General features: G+C 36.9%; 1 protein-coding gene across 1 annotated transcript in view; it reads left to right on the forward strand.

Moving 5' to 3' along the window:
- The window catches only part of rnf123 (ring finger protein 123), a 220354-nt gene that overhangs the window by 40660 nt on the left and 164145 nt on the right, over nucleotides 1-15549 (forward strand). The gene's annotated exons all lie outside the window — the stretch shown is intronic.

Below are 15549 nucleotides of genomic sequence, written 5' to 3' on the forward strand. Positions count from 1 at the left end.
CTATGCTAAATAAATTATCTCAATACTGTAATTATATAATTATTGTTAATAACATTACAATTATTATTAGTATTGCATTCTCTAATAAAGAGATTTACCTCTAGTTAGTTGTTTCCTCTTTAAGTGCTCCAACATGCACGTTGTTCTCCCGTGAAAAGTTTCGCCTTGCACGTCTCAATCAGCTCCCTAGTTCAGTAGTCAGGGCACTGATCAGGACAAGAATCAATGGGCTAACTCCCTGATCAGTGCCCTGACTACTGAACTAGGGAGCTGATTGAGACGCAGCCTTAGTTTGAAGTTTTGTGAAACTTTCCCACATCTTGCTATTTGGGATTTGTTTGCACTCCGTCATTCGCGCTGTTTTCTTCTACCTCAACATTTGTAAGGGCTGCATTTCACTCTAGCGCTACAGTGCCGTATCAGTCAAATCGCGATATTGCAGGCCCTTACATTAGGTCACGTGAGATCAAACGACTACTCGACAACAAAGATATTTGTCTGCAATTTTTTATTGTCGACAATGTCGACTAATCGTTTCAGCCCTACCCACCATGTGCCACCCATAGGATTCCTGCTCCTACTGAAGGCAGGTGTGGCATGCAAACGTTCTTTCCAGCAACAAGGCATTTCTTGACATATTTATCAGCTCTTAGAATATGTTGTTTCTGGAGTCTACAAGTCTGTCCATGATGATTAGTAGCAAGGCAATCTTGAGCATGTTGATGGATGACTGAAGTTCCCGTATGTGATTCTCTGCGTTGTGTATTTTTTTACCCGTGACTGTTGGCTTGATAGTGGGTCTACTTGTCCTTCAGAGGTTTTGGCTTCATACGCAGGTGAGGAGGTCTGTACATATTGGTCTGGGGATAGCCATCAAGTGCAGGGCTCTACATAGCACCCATTTTAGGCACATTTGCGCCTGAAAATTAATGCGTGCAACTGTGAAAAAATATTTAGGCGCACCGGTGCGAGTGACCCAATTGATTCTCATGAATAAATGTAGCCTATAATACAATCGGAATAAAAACTACAACTGCCAAAGTGCATCAACACTGACTGAGCAACAGTTGCGTTTCGTTCTGCGATCGACTGCTTGTCATGCCTTCTGTCAGCAGAGCATGTGCAAAGAACGTGTGCAACGGACTACACTTCACAGATTGTTTACTAGGTGAAACGGGTGTGACGCGGCCATGCGCACTTACCAGACGCCTCGCGCTGATGTTTATTTGCAGCCAAATTCAAATGAACTAGAAATACCACATTTGGTTTATCATAAACAAGGTCGGAAATGAACAAAAAATGCAAAAAATTTGGGGCAAAAATGCCATCAAAAAATAATTACTAAATAATAATTTAAAAAAGCCCCTGTATGAGTTCTTGATTTAATCTTTAGGCTATCAGCTTCAGTCCACAACTTTTCTCGTGTTTAAAAATTACTAGATGTATATATGAGAGTACATCATGAATCCATTTTCCAAACCGTGTTTTTAATCTTACCCTGAATCACTACGGTACACATATAATAATTGTTTATATTCTGACTATTTTATTCCAGTTTGGGTCACAGCGCTGCGGAGGAGCACAGTCCCTGTGTGACTCGCCATAGACATAAACAGAGAGAAGTAGATCCGGCTGCAATGTTCTTCCACGAGACGCATGCAGTTCTGTTTATTAGCGCCAGCGCGCCAAAAGTTACTGACTGCTATTGCTCCGAGTTGGCATGATTGCAAATGTTATACTGACCTTGTACAAAAGTCCAATAGACAAGCTGATGTTAAGTAACAACGTTTTAGCCACAATACTGTTTATTTCGTGAACATCAAAACTATACCAAAACTGTTGCGCATCTCCAAGCGTTTCGATTCGAATGAATCTGCGTTTGAACGATTGAATCAATGACTCACACACAGACTTGACACGCCACCTACTGGCGGTTTTATTTTCATAATTATACTTTGGATGAACTTTTTATTTAAAATATCAAACTTTTAAAGTTTAACTTGTACATAACCCATTTCTAAATTCAAAAACTTATATTTAAAACATTCATACAACATTATTTCCCCATGAGCATTCATACAACATTATTTCCCCATGAGCTGAGCTCCAAACGCTTGGAGATGCGTCCCGTCATCTTAAACAGTCTAAACACCACTTCAGATTGAGCTGCTGTGCCACTTCTACACTGCAAAGATGGATCTTTTGATGCTGATTTAATTAGATTGGTAACAGTCTAAATTTTTCTAAATTCTAAAATTGTCTCGTATTGCTCTAACTGAATTCATTTTAAAAACAACTTTTCTATTTTAATTGAAGAAATTGATAAGATGATCCATATATTTAATAAGATTAGAAAACATTGCTCTTATAATGGTAAAAATGCCCCTGGACATTAATTTAAAGGGACAAAGATAGTCCTGTAATGGGAAAGTCATAATTGGAATGCATGTTATTGATCAGAAAGTGCTCCTAAATTTTTGACTGTGCTCCTAATTTTTTTTAAAATTAGGAGCACAAGTGCTCCTCAAGAAAAATGTTAGCGTCGAGCCCTGAAGTGGTATCTGCACAGAGTAAGAAAGGAAACAAAGGACAACAGATCAGTATTTGTTCTAAAAGACAGCAATCATTAGGGTTGTCTCCTCTGTTCAATCTGAGTCTGCTATTGCTGTTCCTTCTTTCCCTATTTCTTAATTCCTGCGACACCTAAAGAACAGTGAGGTAAGGATGGACTAGTGGGGAAGGCCTTTGAGGGAAATCTTCACCGCAGGATTGGCCCCCGATGCCTGTTGCATTCGGTTCTTTCCTGGGCTCCTTACTGGTCCGTGTGTCCTATCCTATCCCTGTTGGTGGTGGAACAACTTTACAGTGTGTCCAAGTTTTTCTTCCCTGACACAACACTGCAGCTGCTGTAATCAGCATCACTTGATGTGGTCCGTGCCACTTAGGCTCTAACAGCTTGTTTTTGAATGATTTTATTATCACCCACTGACCTGAGATGATCGTGTGTCCACCTTCTGGTGGCATCTGCCAACATGACTCAACTCTCTCTATGGCACTCTGTACTGCCTTTGTGAGGTTATCAATGATTGATTCAGGAGGCAGAATTGTCTTCTGTGTTGTACTACCTGAACACACTTGTACAGTTGCATAGGAACAAGCTTGTTGTCATGCTCATCTATATACCTATTCATTAACAACATGTATTCTTATTTCTGTGCCATAGTTATTATATTGATTAATAATAGATAGTTAGCTAATCTGTGTGCTTTGTATATGTGCAATTCTGAAATGCATAACATTTCAATTTAAATTGTAACAAATCAATTTAAATTGTAATGTAGATGCATTTTCTGTGAAGCTGCTTTGAAACGATATGTATCGTGAAAAGCGTTATACAAATAAATTTGAATTGAATTGAATTGAATTGTTTAGCAGCTACATCAGCAAGACCATTACCTTTAGCTTCCATAGTATTAGTTGTGAGATGTGCTTTCAATTTGATCACTGCTAATTTCTTTGGAAGTTTCATGGCAAACATTAGATCTTTTACTAATCCAGCATGCTTAATGCGGGATTCAGCAGACGTTAGAAACTGTCTACTTTGCCAAATGACACCAAAATCATGAATTACCCCAAAAGCATACCTAGATGCTTTACCTAGTCATTTCTCCTTCATCCTCTAACAAAACTTCACTCATTGCAGGCATCATACATGAGTATGGGTTCGTGACTGGCGCACGCTGTAAAACAATGTTCAGGGCTGTGAGGATTGTTAACCAATTTCCCCAACGAAAGGAGGTGACAGAAGTGACTTTTGCTTGATTCATTAGTGCTGACACTGCATGAGGGAATGTAATTTCTGCACCTGTATCAAGGAAAGGTAGCTACTCACAGCCCCAACAATTCGTTTTTTTCCTGTTCTTTTTGTGCTCTTAGAAGAGCCTGAGCAAGCTGTCCTAAAGTTTCAGTGTACCCTGTCTGAACTACTTCAGAGTTGTAGGTGGGCTGAGAAGGAACAGAATTATGCATAGTATTTATTTTACTATCTTGCAACTTCTTCCTACACTTTTTCTCCCAGTGACCTGATTTTCCACAGTAGTTGCATTTACCTTCTCTCTTAGGCCATCTGTTGTCTGGATTCCTTGTGCTAAACATAGCTGCTGCTACTCTCACTTTTGCCTTAACATCAGCATCTCTTTCTCATGTAACTAACCTTTCTAGGTTACTTCTGAAGGTTTTGTTAGACCAAGTTAGATCAAGGAATGGCAATGCTTTTCTGTACTCAGCTAAAAGGCCATCTGACCAGATCCGGACTAAAACTCCCTGGTCATCTAGCACACATTCAGAGTCATCAACTATTCCACTGTAACTTACAGCTGACTGACAAAATCTTTAAGTGAATTCACTCACAGTTTCTTCTTTCCTTTGCTCACAGTTAGTGATTTGGGACCAGTTTGTTTTGGGTCCCATGATATTCTTTAGAATTTTCAAAACACCTTCTCTCAAAACGGCTTTACTGGCATGTTGTAGTTCAGAAGTAACAGCAGACTCAAAACTGTTAAATTCGGATTGAGCTAGAATTTGCTGTGTGACTTCTGTTAACGGCATGTTGTAGAGACACATTTTGCATAACAATGCCTTTATAAATTCAGAAAAATGTGGGCGTGCTGAGGGTAGGCTCTGGGATAATCTTTCTATCTCTCTAGGTCCTAGCATTTTGGCAACAGTTTGAACTTGGACAACAGAATTAGGAGGAATACTTTCAATTCCCTCTATTCCCTGAGATTTTCTCCTAGCGCCACATAACTTCACTGAATCAATAGGCACATCAGATACTGATTGAATGGCTATATCCGTTTCAAATAAACATTTGGAAGTCAGGATAAACATTATCCGGCTGATTAACTTTATTCACATCAGTTTTCTCTGCAGCTTTGTTGCAGTTCAATTTCTTAGTCAAAGATGCTACTCTAGCACAGAGCTCTTTGTTCTGTTTCTCTAGTTCTGAGATACTCTGAGACTGTTGCCCAGCTAGCACTAAACCAAATTCTCTGTTACAACAAATAATGCCTTTCACATTTTTCTTGCGAATACATGCTCCTAATACTTTTTTACAGTCATCAACTGACCAAGTTTTGTCTGGATGGATCTCATATTTCTGCGTTAGTTCTTGTCTAACTTTCTCTGTGACAATTAAATCCATTTGCACTTTTAACAATGATTTTAATTCACTGTCTGTTCATGAAGGGGTAATGAGACCACCTCTTTCAGAAGTGGGGATCAGTATAGCATTCTTTCTAAACATTTTTGTGAGTTTCTTTGTTACCACTAAAACTTCTCTGATCAACAGACTTGTTAACACAGATCAACTATTGTTAACCTTCCTTGGCAAACAGAGGACAGCACAAAAATGTAATGGTAATGTGCATGCAAATTATATGCAAATGAGGTTATGCATAGTAAAACTAGGCGTTGTAAGCTCCATATATGGTGATTTCGGGGAGGAGACGGGGTGGAGATGCACGTACGCACAATCTTCTGCTGGCTGTGATTTATAAAGGGATTTTTGCGGAGGTTCTGGCGTACACATGGTTTTATAAATCTGAATTTTTTTGTGCGCACGCAAAATCTATCTTTTGTGCGGACGTACACTTTTAGTAAGGTTTATACGCAAAGTTTTATAAATGAGACCCCAGGAGACTTGGATATGTTCTTCAGCAGGATTCTTTATTGTGAACACGTGCTGTCTTTTGGCTGAAGTTGTCAAGTCTAAAATAAGGGAGCTGTATGTGGTATTTTATAGGCATTCAGTGGGCAGTCCTTAAAGGTGTTGACATTACAATTACACACAGTAGAGGAAGAGACAATGATCAAAGCAAATGACCAATCACCAGTTCTGATCCAATCAGTATAACAGTGCCATTCAAATGCATAGATGATAACAAGCTTAAATCACAAATGGTGAGAATCTCAGTAATCTGGCTCATTTGATTTACAATGAAGAGAACAGGAACTGGTCTGGAAACTTTGCATGACAGACTACTGTCATCATATTTACCTTAAATGTTAAATACAGTGTACTTTAAACATATTCTTAAATTTGTAATACCACTGTAGACTAAGAAAAAATACAATTAAAGTAATATGTGGTTGTGCCGTACAATCCTGCATAGCAGTTTTACACAATCCAAGCGTCTGTTTTATTTGCTTGTCTGGTTTTGGTCTGTGGGACTCCATGACTTGTGTTTCTGGTTCAAGAATCGTTTTCCTTTTCAAAGAACACATTTGTTGTGAGAAAATGGGCACATGGCAGAGGTTTGTGTTACTTGGCATTAGTCTGTGTGTCTTTGCTCTGAGTTCCAGTAGCAATAGACAGTTAATTGCATGCTCTGTTGCCTGAGGGAAATCTGACACCCACCGTGTCCCTGTTGTGTGTCTGTGGGTCAGAGCAACAGGATTCAGGACCGAACCTGTTCTGTGGGAGGTGAAATCTAATAACAAGCTCCTGTTGAAAGTAATGAGACTTCTGAGAGACCAGAGAAAGGACAAACGGGCTCTCAGGGTTTCTTTGTTTTTTTGTTTTTTGTTTTTTTAATATGTATATTTGTTTTTTATTTAATATCTAGCATTTGAAATGTGTTCTCTATAGGATGAAGCTTTAGGGCAATTTTGCTCTTTCTGTTGTATATACAGATAATAATGACAAGTCATTTTTACAGGTCTCTCCAGTGCTGGAAAGCTATACTGTATATACAATTATTTGTCAAATATGCAACATAACAGTCGTGGCCTAATGGGTAGAGATTCAGACGTGTAACCCAAATAGAATTTTCAGCATCATTGCTCCAGTCTTCAGTGTCACATGATCCTTCAGAAATCATTCTAATATGATGATTTGATGCTCAAGAAACATTTATGATTATTATCAATGTTGAAAACAGTTTAAACAGTGTACATTTTTTTTAGGATTCTTTGATGAATATAAAGTTCAAAAGAACAGTATTTATCTGAAATAGAAAGCTTTTGCAACATTGTACTACCGTTCAAAAGTTCTGGGTCAGTATTCAGTAAGGATAAGTTGATTAAAAAAAACAAAACATTTATAATGTTACAAAAGATTCTATTTAAAATAAATGCTGTTCTTTTGAACTTTCTATTCATCAAAAAATCCTGAAAAAAAATGTTTTACACAACTGTTTTCAACCAAGCGGCAACCTCCCACAGTTTCTCTTGAAGCCAATACGGAAGTGCCTTAAACTGCAATTCATTGACTGGCCGCTAGGGACAGGCTCCAGAAGGGAGCAGAATCTCATTGAGCCCCAAGTTAAAATGGCCAACTATACAGCAGAAAAAAACATGTTTACAGCCTGGTACAAATTGTGGTTTTGGTCTATACGGCTAATTTTGCCCTTCATGACAACTATGAGGGGGGGGTGAATTTTTTTATAACTCATTCGTTTAAATTATATACAGCATTAAAGTTCTGCATAATTAAGGGCGTGGCCACTTCGAGTGACCGGTGGATAGCCATTTATCTGCTGTCTGTTAGTCATCGCGTCACTTAAGCTCCGCCTACATCCCACCTTTTTGCCCATTTTCTGTTATCCGGGAGTGACGCGCGATGACGCGTGGCCAAGATGGCAAAGGCCATCTTGTCCATACTTTGCGCTTCAGAACGGCTCATCAGAATCCTATGGGTGACGTCACAGACACTACGTCCATATTTTTTTACAGTCTGTTTTCAACGCTGTTTCTTGAGCATCAAATCATCATATTAGAATGATTTCTGAAGGATCATGTGACATTTTGTATGGACACATTTATTTATTTTTTGATTATTATTTCATGCTATATTTAATTTTGTCTATTATATCCCTCCTTAATTTTACCTGAGCGTGAATTTTGTAATGTTAATCTTTAGGACCTACTGGACTGCTTTACAGTTTTTACTGTTGCACTGTTGCCCACAGCAACTATACCAATTACCTAGAATGCTGCTCTCTGTTGAGCTGTAGTGTTCTCTTATCTTCTCAAGATGTTCTAGCTTCTCTCTCTCCACGTGCTCTGATAAGACCTGACCTTTCTCTTTGAATGTCACCAGTCGCCTTCTACTTGTTTTAGAAGGTCTTATAAGGTCTTTTTATAAGGTCTCACCCTGTACACACACTGGAAACAGACACTGGGTTTGTCAGGTCACTTGTGCTTACAGGTGAACATGAGAAATTGTGTGTCTTGAGAAGATGAACTTTCCAAACTTGATATAACCGCAGCACCTCAGGTAAAAGCTAAGGTGAAAAAAACAACCTTTTTCCTTAAGCATTTAGAAGTGTGCAGCATGTCTGTTCGTTTTCATTTTTCTCATTCTGAATCTCTAATGGTTTATTCTGACTTGAAAGCCTCGATAACCCAGTTTTCAGTGGTGTAGTGGTGCCTGAGAAGTGGGTATACTCTTAATTTATGCCCCCAATTTTTCTTTTAATGTGGCCCAGCAATAGATGAACATCCTGTGTTATAAACAGTGACATGTAAGACTAGTCTTGCATATTTAGTTCACCCGAAAATGAGCCAGTGGTATTTGCACATTGTCTGTGACTTTTGCTGCTTGACTTCACGGAGTAAGGATCACTATGATATTAATATTAGCCACGGAAGAGGTGCAGATTTTGCAATCAATACTGGCATACAGACAATAGAGACAACATAATTATACATTTTGACTATTCCTTATTCCAGGGGTTTTCAAACCTGTCAAACAACTATTCTCTCACCTTGCAAGTAGTCTCTGCCAGTAGTTTATTTTGTGAACTATCTCTTGGAATGGCTCATTTGCAACAGATAGTGTAGGCCTGAGTGTGCCAACATTATAAGATTAAGTTGCAATTTGCAAATATTACTGGTCCTACGCAGGCCTAATTAATGAATATAAGATATATTCAAGATGAGGCAAGCATGGTGTCAGAGATTAGTTTATTTATTTTTTTAAATATCATCTTTCAAAGAATTCAACAAAATATTCAAAACAATATGTTAAACTATTACACAGGGTTTGACATTAACTTTTTTGCTCAGCAGTTTTTGTGGCTTGTGGTTTTCCAAAGTTACTAGCCACTCAGCATTTTCACTGGCCACAATTTTGCTGTTTGGAAATTACATTTTATATGATTAAAGTTGACTTTGGCATGCTTAAATTACTTGATTTTGAGTAATTTTACTTGATTTAGAAGATTTAAAACCCTTTCAAACTTTCAAATGCAGATTGACCACCCAAATCAAGATATTTCACCCTGAAAATTGGCTCTGAAACACCTTTGCTTTCATCAGATAGTAAATGGGGAACAAACTGAACTGCTGCTGCTAAATTTGGCATATTATATCCGGGCACAAATTCTCTAATGAGAAAATAATTGGTGTGACACCTGGCACCTTCCCTCTTTCTGACTTCCTTCTGAAATCTACACTTGCTCGAGGTGCGGGGATGTTGTCATGGTTTGTCTGTATTTTGTTTCTATTCTATTTAAATTTCCAACTTAAAATGTGGAATTAGCTCATTTACTTACATTTGTATCAATGTCGTGCATGTTTTGATATGCAAGTGTGTATTCTTCTTTTTTTTTTTTTTTGGTCCACAAATTTGATTTCAAGCATCGGAAATCAAGCTTGAAATTAAAAGCAACCATTTGGAATGACTAACAGTTACTGATCCCTGAATAATCATTTTGTAGTTTATTTAATGTAGAGTTATCTGATTAAGTTGCATTAGCATTTAAAATGTTCAATTCACAAACCAAAAGCTTTACTTTAATTTTTTATTTTTTTTGCCTCATGAAACAACGTCTCATGTCATTGAGGATCAGGTGATGTCAGAGGAAAACGTCAGCTATTTTTACTGGTTGTCACTTTTCGATGTTGATATGATATTATTTTTCAATAAAACAATAAGCCACATAAGGCTGTGCGTTACAGTGATTTTGTAGCAAGCATTTTATAATAAAAATAAACATTTTATAGCAATATAATAATATAGGAATAATATAACAATTTTATAATAATCAGAATAAATATTTTATAATGACTAGAATGCGGTAATCATAATACACATTTAATAATAATCAGAATTTAAAATACTAATTAGAATAAATTTTTCATAATGCAAATAAACATTTTATAATAATTGAAATGTAATAATAATCAGAATAAACTTTTTCTAATGACTAGAATGTAGTAATCATAATACACATTCCATAGTAATAAGAATGTAATAATAATCAGAATAAACATTTAGTAAGAATGAGCATTTTGGACTTCTGGTTTGGCAATGTGAGGTGCAGACACGTGTCGGCAGAGCTCCCGACAGTTTCTAACAAAATACACTTTAATAGTGCCATTTAATTAATCTGAATAATTGTTTATAAGTGTAAAGTGGTGCTTAACGGCAGTCGCACTGATACAGCAATATGAGTAAGAACAAGTCAGCTGCAAATGCCCCGCCAACAACGAGAACCAGCATAGCTAGCAAATTAGCCACGATGACCAGTGCGGGGAAGTCTGAAGAAGCCCTTCAGACAACGACAGTGTCTCCATGAGCCAGCTAGTAACGGAGCTAACAAAACAACGAGCTTCGATAAAAGAGGACATCTCATCTCTGATCCAAGAGTTGATGGTGCCGCTCCAGGCATCGGTGAATGCTTTAACGGAGACGTTGGCAAGTTTCCAGGCCCGCTTATGTGCCACAGAGACACTCGCCGGCGATAACTTCGCTGCGCTGGCTGCGGCTGAAATAACGATCAAAACTCTGAAAGAGCAAAACGCGACACTTCTGGATCTAGTTGATGACTTGGAAAACCGATCGCGGAGAGCAAATATCAGGATCTTAAATGTTCCGGAGAACAGCGAGAAAGGCCAGTCTACAATCAAGTTCGTGTCCGCGATGTTAATGGAAGCCATGGGTCCGGAAGTTTTTGAAAAGCCTCCCGAGCACGAGCACACAGATCCTTGGGCCCAAAACCACAAGAAGGTCGACGTCCTCGCCTATGGAGGACCACATTACTCAAAATTAAATAATTCAATAAATAATGAATTCAATAAAACAACAATTAAATGTACCAGTTAATTCTGAAATAATTAATTAAAAAAATATTTATTTATTTAATAATTAATTTAATTAATTAGTTAATTATGAAATTAATTCATTTTTTAATTAATTATTTCAGAATAAACTGGTATATTTAATTGTTGTTTAATTAAATTAATTATTTATTTAATTATTTAATTTTGAGTAATTTGGTCCTCCATACTCGCCCACTGGTTGTGTGTTTTCACAAATTCCAGGAGAAGGAAAAAGCGCAGAGATGGGCCAGGCAACACGAGACAAAATACAAGGACTGTACTTTGAGGATCTACCCTGACATCTCCGCCGATCTCGCCAGAAAGCGCGCCGCTTTTAAAAGCGTCAAACAGCTGCTGTACAAGAAGGATGTACGATTTCAGTTGCTTCATTCAGCAAGACTACGAGTTTGTTTTGAGGACGAGACACTAGGGATGGCAGACGCGAAACAGACGTTTCGGGGCTTTGCCGAGATCCCGAAGCGCAGATGTTTCGAAACACTGCTCCGAACTGTGAGTCGAAACCAAGCCTGTAGTGCTTCAGTCAGAAATTGAAGCTTTCGCGCCTCGATCGCCCCCCGGTGGCCGGTCCCAGTATAGCTCCTAAACCCCGCCTCTCCATGTATTAGAATGGCCGCGAGACACACTAAACAATTTAATTACACTTATAATAATTGTTTCCTAAAGATGGTTTCTGTCATTTTAGGCAGTTTTTATTACAATAATTTCATTTCAAGTGTTCGTTTTTTAAATAAGTTTAGTTTTAGTGAGTTATTTGATGCTATAAAAACGAGGGGTGTGACGTCATGATTGACAGCTGAGATTGACGGGTTCTCTGAATGAACTTGTCACCGAGGCACTAACGGACTTTTTTCTGGATTTTTGGGAGGAGATTGGAGCTTTAGCTTTAATTTCTACACTTCCATAACTGTTTATTTCACACCAACATAATGAATTGTTCTGCATCTGCGAGAGTGTGGGCGGGCTTTTGATAATCGCGCCTCTACTTCCTGTTCTCTACTGCGCAACTCCGGTCCCGAGATCGCTACTGCGCAGACTCGGTCCCAAGATGTCAGCGCCGTGAGCGGGCCTATGAAAGCTTCAACTTTGGTCAGCGGAAGTCAATGAAGTCGCGTCGTCCATATTTTTTTACGGTCTTTTTTTTATTTTATTATTTTTTTATTTTTTATTAAATGCATAAAGGAACAATAACAACAATTTTCATCATTGTCATACCACAATAAAGGAATAATACACCAAGGTACTTCAGTCAAGATTAATCTTCAAGTCCTTAAACACAGACATTGTTCTCGTAGCTTTTACATTTTTAGAAAACTCAATGGATTCAAAATACATTTTCACCTCAAGTTTAAATCTTACAAAACTAGGTTTACAGTTAGAAAATTTACTTTTATGAATGTGATATTTGGCTAACAGAAAAATAAGATTTATAAAATAAATATAACTTTTCTCTTCACCTTCATGAAAACCAAAAATTACATTTTTATAAGTAAATTCAAAATTTGGATTAACATAGCCTTTGATAAAGTCACACACATCACACCAAAATGTCACTGTGTGAGAGCAATTCCAAAATAAATGTAAAGTAGATTCAGGTTTCTCTAAACAGAAAGAACAGAGGGTATTAATGTCAGTTTTAAGTCTTTTGAGATAGCACTTATCTGGATAAAACCTATGAATTAACTTAGTTAATTTCTCTCATTTTGTTGGTTATCAAATATTTGTGAGGCAATGTCCAAACTTTTTTCCAGGGAATATTATTTACAAAACCATTCCAGTAAGAAATTACATAAGGCACAGAAACAATCTCCTCCTGAAACAAGACTCTAATTTTCTTATTGTTCTTTGATTTAGATGTAGAAAGGCACTGTTTACCAACAAATGTTTTGCACAGATCCACCGAGTGATAAGAGGATGAAAAAGAAAATCCTTTATAAAGCATAAGAACTCCTTGTGGCACTGCATCAGCAACAATTGCAAACTCTTTTGGAGTAACAGGAATCCCATGCTTTACTAAGAACTCAGAATAATTACAGATTGAACCATTTTGATTAAAAAGTTGAGATACAAAAATAATACAAGTTTTAAACCAACTATCAAAGAAAAGAGATTTATGTTTATACAGTAGGTTCTTATTATTCCAAATTATATATGAGTGAGGTGTAAAATTGTGTTTAAAAATGAGGGACCACGCTAATAACATTTGCCTATGAAAAAGGGATAATTTGATCGGGATTTTAATTATGTTATAATTACAGGTTAATAAAAATTTTAAACCACCTAGTTTGGAGAAAATAACATTAGGGATCAGATTCCAGATAGAAGTGGGCTTATTAATACAATTCTTTATCCAATTTATTTTAAAGGTGTTGTTTAAAGTGGTAAAATCAAGAAAGTTTAAACCCCCCTTCTCAACGGTGTTCATAAGTACAGATTTTCGAACAAAATGAGTTTTATTCTTCCAAACAAAGTTGAGGAGCATTGTATAAATTTTTCTTAGAGTGGCAGTGTCGACACTCAAAGAAAGAGCAGCGTATGTTAACCTGGACAAGCCCTCAGCTTTGGCTAGTAAAATTCTGCCCTTTAACGACAGATCTCGTTGGAGCCACATATTAAGTTTCTTTTGTGTACTTTCAATTAGTGAATAAAAATTTAACTGGCATCTTTCTAATTCATTCTTTGTTATAATAACACCTAAATATGAAACCTGATCTTTAATTTGAATATTACAAATTTCTGACAAATTACACTCTTTGATGGACATCAATTCGCATTTTGAAAGGTTCAAAAATAAGCCTGACGCTTTGGAGAATTGCTGGATGTACTCTAGTGCTAACGGGACTTGGTTGGCATCGTGCAAGAAAAGTGTGGTATCATCAGCCAACTGACTGATGAGTATTTGTTTGTCAGCAATAGAGATACCACGAAGACCACTATTAGAAATATAAGAACAAAATATCTGGGAAACTAGTAAAAATAAATAGGGGGATATTGGACATCCCTGTCTGATACCACGTGACAAGTTAAACCTCGGAGAAGTACCATATTTTAATTTGATTGTACTATTACAGTTGTAATACAAAGTTCTTATAGCCTTACAAAAATATTCACCAAAACCAAATTTTTGCAATGATTTAAAAATAAAATGATGTTCTACTGAATCAAAAGCTTTATAAAAATCCAGGAAAAGAATATAACTATTATGTTCCACCAAATCAGCATAATCAAATAAATCTAAAACTAATCTAATGTTATTTGTTATGTGTCGGTCCCTCATAAATCCAGATTGAGTCTCATCTATAACGCTGTCAAAACATTCTTTAAGTCTATTGGCAAATATTATGGCAAAGATTTTATAATCATTGTTAAGGAGTGTGATGGGTCGCCAATTGTCCAAATTGGTAAGATCTTTCTTTGGTTTAGGAATTAGTGTGATGACACCCTGCGTTAATGTAGGAGGTAAAGCTTCTTTATCAATACTCTCTTTAAAAACATTAGTTAGAAAAGGAGCAAGTTCATCAGCAAATAATTTGTACAGCTCCGCTGTAAGCCCATCACATCCTGGGGATTTATTGTTTTTCAAGCTCTTAATGGCACTTTGTACTTCCCCATGAGTAACAACGTCATCACAACACATTCTGTCACTTTCAGAGATAACTTTAATATAACTAACTGAGTCTAGAAACGAATTTGTTAACTGCTCTGAACATATTGAACTATAAAGATTTTTATAAAAGTTGGCACTAAAATTCGCTATATCCTTCGGATCTTTCACAATTTTTCCATCAACACATAACTGCTCAATTGTTGAGAGAGTAAAATTTCGTTTTTCAAGCTTAAAGAAATATGCAGAATTAAGTTCTCCTTCTTCAAGCCATCTTTTCCTAGATCTTATATAAGCACCCCTAGCCTTCGATAAGTATAAATCATCTAATTTAGTTTGCAAAACTGCAATTTCAGATTTTTCCTCCAAAGACATACAATTAAAGTTACGGGCTTGAGATAATTTCATGATCAGGCTGTCCTCAAGAACTCTTCTTTTTTTGGCTAATGTTGTTCCAACTTTCCTTAAATAAACACCAATCTCAAATTTTAGAAGCTCCCAATTGGCACAAAAGGAATTTTGAATTGTGGCTACTTTCCAATAGTTAGCAATTAATTCTTTAATTTTTTCCTTTACATCTGGTAATTCTAATAGCGAACTGTTAAGTTTCCACAAAGAAGCTTTGCTGTGGCCTGGTACACAATCTGCCGTTAAAGGGGTATTAATAAAAATAGTTTCGTGGTCAGTCAAAGGGGTACATTGAATGCCAACATTTAGATCAAAATTGGACATACATTTTGAAATGAGCCAATAATCAATTCGAGATTGCCTTGATCCATTTTTGTTGGACCAGATAAACTCAAAATTGTTAGGGTATCTGT

This window comes from Gobio gobio (genome assembly GCF_949357685.1).
Source record: "Gobio gobio genome assembly, chromosome: 24".
Taxonomy (NCBI): domain Eukaryota; kingdom Metazoa; phylum Chordata; class Actinopteri; order Cypriniformes; family Gobionidae; genus Gobio; species Gobio gobio.